This window comes from Sciurus carolinensis, chromosome 11, assembly GCF_902686445.1.
Source record: "Sciurus carolinensis chromosome 11, mSciCar1.2, whole genome shotgun sequence".
Classification (NCBI taxonomy): Eukaryota; Metazoa; Chordata; class Mammalia; order Rodentia; family Sciuridae; genus Sciurus; species Sciurus carolinensis.
In genome coordinates this window covers 115,373,136-115,381,124 of record NC_062223.1, presented here as the reverse complement: position 1 = coordinate 115,381,124, position 7,989 = coordinate 115,373,136, and the positions used below count along the sequence as shown (strand labels likewise).

General features: G+C 49.9%; 1 long non-coding RNA gene across 1 annotated transcript; it reads right to left on the bottom strand.

Moving 5' to 3' along the window:
• Nucleotides 1-2,000: 2,000 nt before the first annotated feature.
• On the bottom strand, nt 2,001-6,238 carry LOC124960579 (uncharacterized). The gene is made up of 4 exons (XR_007104101.1): nt 5,996-6,238; nt 5,478-5,566; nt 2,441-2,628; nt 2,001-2,101 (listed from the first exon to the last, which is right to left on the bottom strand). It is a non-coding gene; the product is annotated as an uncharacterized LOC124960579 (long non-coding RNA).
• Between the last annotated feature and the right edge of the window lie 1,751 nt (nt 6,239-7,989).

Genomic DNA, 7,989 nt, shown 5'->3' with positions numbered 1-7,989 from the left:
TGGCATGTGTGAGGCCAGTTAGGAAGCTGTCACAGCAGAAGATGATGGCACAGTGGTCTGTGATGGTGGCAGAGATTGAAGGATGAAGAAGAGAGCCAAGAAATCATTAGGAGGTAAAATCAGCAGGGACTTGGTGACCAACTGGAATAAGGGGGCCGAGAGGGGGAAACTTCCAAGCTTCCGGCTTAGACAAATGGAAGCACAGGCTTTCTGTACCTGGAGAAAGAAAGCAATGGAAAACGGCCAAGATTGAGAGAGAACACAGAATTTGATTTTGCAAATGATCAGTTGGAGGTAGCTTCAAGACAGCAAAGTGGAGATTTCAGGTATGCCATTGGTATAACTCTGGAATGTACAGGAAAGGTCTGGATTGGAGACAAGTGAGAAAGCCATTGGCATATGGATGATATTTGAGGCCAATCACATGGGAAAGTCACCAGTGGAGAAAATATAAAATAAGAAGAAATCAAAGCTGAGGGAATTGCAATGTTCAGATGTCTAGTAGCAAAGACTGGTAAGAAGTCCCAGACAGAAGAAAGGAATCCAGAGAGTGTGGTATCACAGTAGGCATGAGGAGGGTATTTCAACTGCAGAGAGTGGCCAAAAGGGTGGAATATCATTGAGAGGATAAGGGAGATGGGGATTAAAATTGTAAACTAGATACATCAACATCAAGGTCCCCAGTGACTCAAACCATTGCAGTATTCATTGCAATATTAAAAGGGTTAATGAAAGTAAGGTGCCTAGCACAATGACTGGCACATAGTCAGCTCTCAACGATGTTGGCAAATGTTCAATTCTTTCTTTAAAGTCTGTAAGTCTCATATTCTTCTATTCTACTGAAGAAGAAAAAAAGATGGAGGCTAACATTTTAACAGGAGAGCCTAAGATAAAACTCAGAGACTTGTATAAAAGGAAGTCCTGTAAAATGTCCGTAAAGGCTATTAAAGATGACAAAACCCTGAATAAAATTAGGATCAGGAAGGATTCCTGTGTGTCTGGCACGGTTTGATGCCGCCCTTTCTTGAGGCAGGAGACCCACCCCAATCATCTGGGTGGGGCATCTCTACTCTGGGTGGCGCCACATCCTTCTTCCCCTGCCTCTGTGGAGGGAAGTCTCCTCATTTCAATAGGCTGGGCAGCCCAGGTTAACATGAACAGAGCCATCTGGCAGAAGGCACCCAGAGGACAAGCACCGAAAAATATGCTTGAAGGGACAGCAGAGCGACCAGGATTACAATGTAATGTCCGGCCTCGGGTCAGTAATGGGGAGGTATTAGTCATCTCTTCAGACCTCAGCTCCATTACTTTTGCCGGAAATGTGAGAACAGCTCTCACTAATAACGTGTGGAATCACTTCCAACTATTTGCCTTTCAAGTCAGCCTCCTCAGGTCGGGTGACATATCTGGTTTAACAGGGGTGCCATTAGAGGGAAGATTTAACGTGCAGCTAAAAGCATTTGTAGCAGGAGCTGTGGGTGGGTTCCTTTTTAAGCTCCTGTGGCTGGTAACTTGCGTCTCTCCCCTCCGTGCTGTTGGCTTTTGTTATTGAAACCTTTTTCTTTTATGAAGGAGGTTGGTCATTAACTCTCCCCTGCCCAGAATATCCCCTGGCATGGACAGGGCAGCTCAAGAACTGAACTGGAAATCTCTCCTATGTCAACCAGAGCCATACAAAGCTCAGCAGCTGGCATGACAACTCCAGGCATCTTGCCATCTTCCCTCACTACTCCTCACCCAGTTCACCAGTTCAGGTGCCCTGGTGTCTCCTGACACTGATGTTTTGCAGACATTACTACAGTATAGCCTTGCAAATGGAGCCGCACATCTGCCAACCCCCAGAATTTATATATCAACCAACACTATGAGTCCTGCCTCTTCCTATGAGTCCTTCCTTGAGAGGCCCACGGGCTACTAACAGCAGCAGGAGGAAGACTGAGGCTCTGGAAGACAAACTTGTCATTTTATTGAAACTTCTGTTTTTTGATTGAGACTTTTTGCCCCTGCAGGCTGGAGTCCTTTAAGGCGCTGCTTGAGCTCCCTCAGTCTTTGTCCCAGAGTAAGCATCACACAGTCCAAACCTAAGCCTCAAATTCTTCATCTACAAGGCAAAGAGAGTAACAGCCACTTATCAAATAAGAGGCTACAGTTAAAAGCAATGAGCACAGGCTTTGCACATGGGAGGGACTCAATAAGTACACACCAGTTACATCTTTTTCAGTTACAAATGACAGAAACCCCAACCAAAGTGACTAAATAAAGAGGGAATGTGTTGAATTGGATAAGCGACAAATTCCAGGGCTAGGCCTGGCTTTGGACACCTATAGCGTGGCTCGTAACTATCTCTAGGACCAACTTTCTTTCTCACCACCGCTTAGCTGGGTTTCTTATGTCCTGGCTCCATGTCATGCAAGACCTGGTGGCAGCAAGATGGCAGCACCTGCATCAGGATGACAGTCTCACATCCCAAGTCCAATAAAGAGGGCAGCTCTTCCCCATCGCTCTTCACTTAGGGCAGAAACCAGAGGCTCGCTGGGTGAGTTGGGTCACATGCTCACCCCTGAGCCAATCACCATGCCCAGAGCTTGGAATGTGATGGCTGGCTTAATCCTCAGTCTCAAACTCCACCTGGAAAGGAAGGAGAGAGAGAGGAACTGAGAGTTGCATGAAAGATGTTTCTCCAAAAGAAACGTATAGTACCAATATAAAAAAATAATAATAAAAGTGGTCATGGAGGAGGTTAGGTACTCAAACATAGAACCATCCATCCACTGCAAAGGATTATTTCCCATCCTACCCCTGGTGGAAGATAAGGGTAATTTGATAGTAATGTGTAATTAAGATATGTAATCAAGGAAAGCTCCAGGAGTCTCTACAACCTTTCTACAAATTACACTCTTCCCCATGTTAGTAATATTTTGATTGTACCATTATAGCCCTTTTTTCAATCTGCTTTCTATTAGAGTTACTTACTATATAACTCTGTCATTTCCATTGCAACTGAGCTCCTAGAGGTTGAAGACTGGGTTGGTTTTGTTTTTTGTTTCTGTTTTTGTTGGGGGGGGTTGTACTGGGCATTGAACCTAGGGGTGCTTTACTGCAGAGCTACATCCTCAGCCCATTTTATTTTGAGATTGAGCCTTGCTAAGTTGCTGAGAGTAGCCTCAAATTTGCAATCCTCCTGCCTCAGTTGCCAGAGTCACTGGTATTACCGGTGCGCACCGCCACTTCTGGCTAAAGCCTGTGTCTTACTCACCTCCATATCCTGCACAGCACCAAGACTTATTGGAAAATCTAGATGCTTCCCAATCCACACTGGTTCCTTGTGTCCAGCTCAGTTCTGGGGCATCTCTTTTGGGTTACAAGTTACAAGTAACAGTACAAGTAATAGAAACCCCAACCAGCCAGGCATGGTGGTGTTCAATTGCAACTCCCTCTACTGTAAAGAGGGAGGAATCCAGTGCCCATCTAACTCCAGTTAAGGCAGCTAAGGCAGTGACCCAGGAGTCTGAGGGGGGAGGATTGCAAATTTAAGGCCAGCCTCAGCAATCTAGCAAGACCCTAAGCAACTTAGTGAGACCCTGTTTCAAACTAAAAAATAAAAAGGGCTAGGGATGTGGCTCAGTGGTTAAGTGTCCCTTAGTTAAATTCCCAGTGCCAAAAAAAGAAAAGAAAAAAGAAACTTCAACCAAAGTGAGTACAATAAAGACAGAATTTATTGGATTAGCACTTCTCTTCCCTTGATCATTTTGACTGCTTGGAATTAGACTGGCAGAGGCTGGGGCACTGGATGAAGACTAAGGTAAAATGTTCCCTGAAGCTTCTGTTGGTCTCTGCCTCTGTTAGAGGTCTTTCATATTGTATCACAGTTTGTTTATCTACTTCCGAACCATAAAGGAAATCTCTGGGAATAGTGGGTCTTTATCTTTTCAGCTTTGTTATCCTTGGTGCCTAGAACAGTACCTGACGCAGAGAAAACACGGGGTAACTGCCCTAGGTCTCATATTCATCCCCAGATCCTCAAAAAAGAGCCCCATGAGCCCTAGAGGAACGGAAGGTGCCCAGCCATGTGAGGGGTTAGCCAAGTGGAGGGAGTATGCAAAACTCTTAAATAGAAGGGACAGTGAAGCTCAGTGCTATTCCTTATTCTCTATCAAGTCAGAGCAGGTATAGACATGGTACAGGAAGCCTGACAGGCTACAGAAGGCAGACTGAGCTAGTGGAACTTCAGGGCATAGTTGCTACTCATGGAAAAAGGAAGATGAACAATTAGCAGAGGCTGGCAGCAGAGACCCCCAAAGGCAGATAGACAACATACCCCTGGTTCCGGACGATCAGCCCCAACAGAGAATGCATGACCTTGATGGACTTAGGAAGCCAAGGGAAATAGGCTCAGCTTGCTGGGATGGGAGTGGGAAAGGCCCAGAGAGGAGGCCAGTACCTCAGAGGGGAAAGATTACAGCTCTGAGGCTGATCAGGAATCTAGAGCAGAGTCCCAGTAGTGCGAATGGAACCACTTCCGTAATGATTAAGGGAAGGCTGTGTGCTGAAGACAGACTAGATCCTGGATCTGTGGGTGAACATCTGAGTGCAGCATTCCCCCTACTGGTAAGAGGGAGGAGTCCAGTGCCCTCCTAGCCCCAGTTAAGGCAGCTCTGTATCTGGGTGGGACTGAGCTTGTGGTAAAAGCAGGACTCACAGGCTGGGCCATGGCAATCAAGATTTCCTGGCAGATTCCCAGGCTGCGTGTGTATCTAGGCCAGAGGCTGAGCCACTGCCAGCCCCATCTGACCTCATGGATCCCCCTCGCCAATAAGCAGCAAGAGCAGCAGACTCTGGAGGCTCCCTCAGCTTTGGAAAGAGCTCTGCAAACAAAACTCAGTTTTTAGGGGTTAATCCACAGACCCAGGAGGAGGTAGTGGGCCTCCTCTGAAGGGCAGAGCCAGCAAGTGGGCTGAGACTAAAGGGAAGGCACGAGACTGCCCGCCTGAGATTAGTTTGGCAGCAACTCCAAAGAGCTGCCCTTCAATTGCCTCGATTGTCTAAGCCCTCCAAAGCTCTGGCTGCCTCCCACCAGCCCAGAAATGGGGCTCAGCAGCCTGGGCTGCCTCCTCTGTCTACCAGGCTGAAGGTTTGCTGTTCTGAACCTCTCTTTCCCAGCAATGGGTGACCAAGGACTCTGCCTAGTTTATGTGTACCATGTCCTGGCACGTTTTTCCAGCACCTACTGTGTGCACAGAATCATACCTCCCCATTCCCTGCCTCCTGCTAGTCCCACCAGCAAGCTCAGACAGCCCTTTGGCTGGTAAGTGATTTGGGTAGCATATCTATGCCTGGTCGGGGTACCCGGGAGTAGGTGTCCAGCGGGAGATGGCAAGAGGGGAGGCCATGTCTGGTCTTTCTCCAAACCTTGAGTCCTAAATCTGCTTTCTCCTGCTCTAGAGCAGCAGGAGAATGGAATCTGCACGGAGCCCTACCTGGTAGATCACGCAGGCACTCGGGCCAACCCCCTGGCACCGTTTCCTAAGGGGCAGGGCTGGGTCCTGGTTTCTTGGATTCTGAATCTCTAGAAAGAGAAGGATCTCGGTTGCCAGGCGGCGGCAGCTCCCACCACTTCTACCTCACCCCTCCAGCCCTTCCTTCCTCCCCTTTTTGGACCCCTGTGAGGATCCCAGCAAATCTCTGCAAGGCTTGCGGAGCCGGGAAAGCGGGGTGTGGACACGGTCCGGCCGGCTGAAGTGACCAGAGTGTGGGCGTGGAGGTGCTCGGAGCCAGCGGCCTCGGTTTGCTGCGGCTGTCCCCGTGGACCTCAGCGAGGGAGGGGGAGAGGCGCTGGAAAAACAGGGGAGATGGGGAGCGAGCGAGAAGAGAGCGAGCGGCTCCTCAGTTTCTTGCCGGCCGCAGGCGGCTCCGCCCGTGCTCCTAATCCCCGGGCCCCGGCACTCGCCGGCTGTCCCGACCGCTCCCCGGGACCCCTCGGCCTGACACTCATTACCCTCCAATGGCGGCGGCGGGTCGGGCGCTCGCGACTCGCCAGCCGACCGCTCTGGAGCCCGATGGATCGGCCGCGGCCGGCCCCCTCTGCTTCCCGCCTTAAAAAGCACTCGGTTTAGCGGCCGCCATCGTTTCCGGTGCCTTCTCTGGAGGCAGGAGGAGCCGGGAGGGTCCCCCTAAACACCCCCGGCCCGGCCCGCCCGGCCCGCACCGCGCCGCTGCTCCGGTGCAGGTGCGCAGCTCAACCGGGTCCCTCTCCGCCCCTCCTCCCTGACCCTCCCACAGCCTCAGGCCTTCCTTCAGGGTCTGCGCCACTGTTCCACCCCAAACCCACTCCAGAAAGAGGCTAGAAGCGGCCGACCGCCAGGCAGAAGCGGGAAGAGCCGGGGGCGGGAGGAGGCAAGGCTGGAGGAAGAGATGGAGAGGGGACCCGCAGCACACTCCTGCGCCGTGAGCGGTAAGAAGCTAACCTAGCCTTCCCCGCATGTGTCCCCGCGAACCACCACTGAAACACCATCAGGAGTTCCCGAATGGAAGGCCCTGCACCCCTCCCTCCACATGCTCATCGCAGGTCCCAGACTGCTCAGCTGAACCCCCAAGCCAATTGTAACCTTACACCCAACTCCTCCCCTTGGCCTTGAGCAGTGGCCTCCTCTGTCCTTCACCCAGCAGGTGAAGATGGTTGATACTGGACTAGGGGTGCTTAGCTATTCCCTTTGGACTAGAACGGACAAATGTTTCCTCAAACTTGTGTACAGCACAGTTTCTAAACCAATGAGCTATTCCCGCTGGCATAAGCTCCTCTGAGGAATCAAAGATGTCACTGAGGTTACCCAAACCCTGTGTCCCCTGCTCTTCAGGAAGGACCCCGGGGCCGCCCATCTTTAATTCCATTGCCTTATGCTCCAGAGCAGTGCATCACCCTGATCACTCCAGTCAACCCTGACTTTCCACTGAAACTGTGCGCTTAAAAGCTGCTGCCCACAATCCCATACTTGCAAGAGTCTGGCTTTGTTCTCCAATGGTTTCAAATGCCTATGTTTGACTCCCCCCATGAAGATAAGGTCATCACAAGCAGTAACTACTGCTTTTCTTGTTTTGATTCCCACAGAGCTGAGCATAGATTGATGTAGCATAAGTGCTCAATAAATGCTTTTGGACTAGGCTAATGGATAGACAGACTTGCAGGGCGGTTCTGCCACATCCAGAGAGAAAGGTGGCCCTACTCTGTTCTGCCATAACTACCTAGGTCCTATGTCCTGGGGGTGTCTCAGAATCAGCAGAATTTTGCTCTCCCTTCGTCCTTCCTTGCTTCCAGCCCCCTTGGCCTTCAGGATCCCTGTAGGTTTGAAGAGGCCAATGCTTGTGGCTTTTACCAACATCAATTTACAGTCACCAGGATGCAACTTCACCCTATGCTGCGTTCATAAATTAATCTCCAGGGATTAGATTCTGTGTTTTAGTAACACTCCTGAGGCATTGTATTTACACATTAGTAATAAAAGAAAAAAGTGAGACAAGTTCTGACAACTTTCAATAACATTCGGAAATAAAGTGTGAGGTGCGGAAGTGTCCAAAGTTAATTAAGACCATTTGGTGCTGACGGGGGTGGGGGTAGGGCCTTGCATTCTCAGACAGGTGCTATTTCTGAAACCCAATTTCCCTGTCCACAGTGTACCTGATGCCTGAGAAAAGGAGATGCTGAAATGAACTGAACTAGCATTATGAGGTGGAACTTTTGTGTTACAGAGCCATGGATACTTTGCCTGAATTTGTGGAGGGTCTGTAGGAAGAAAGAGCTCTTTGGCCCTGCCCTGCAGTGAGCAGATGGTATGTCCAGACTGTTCATATCCACTTCTTACAGGAGTGGTTCTGGAAGAAATTAAGGGGAGCCCTTTCTCCTTAATTAAGGGTGAGGACTAGCACCTTGCCTTTCCACTAGTAACTCTAAAGGACTTCGAGACATTTAGTTAGGTCTTCATCCAAGAACTGGAA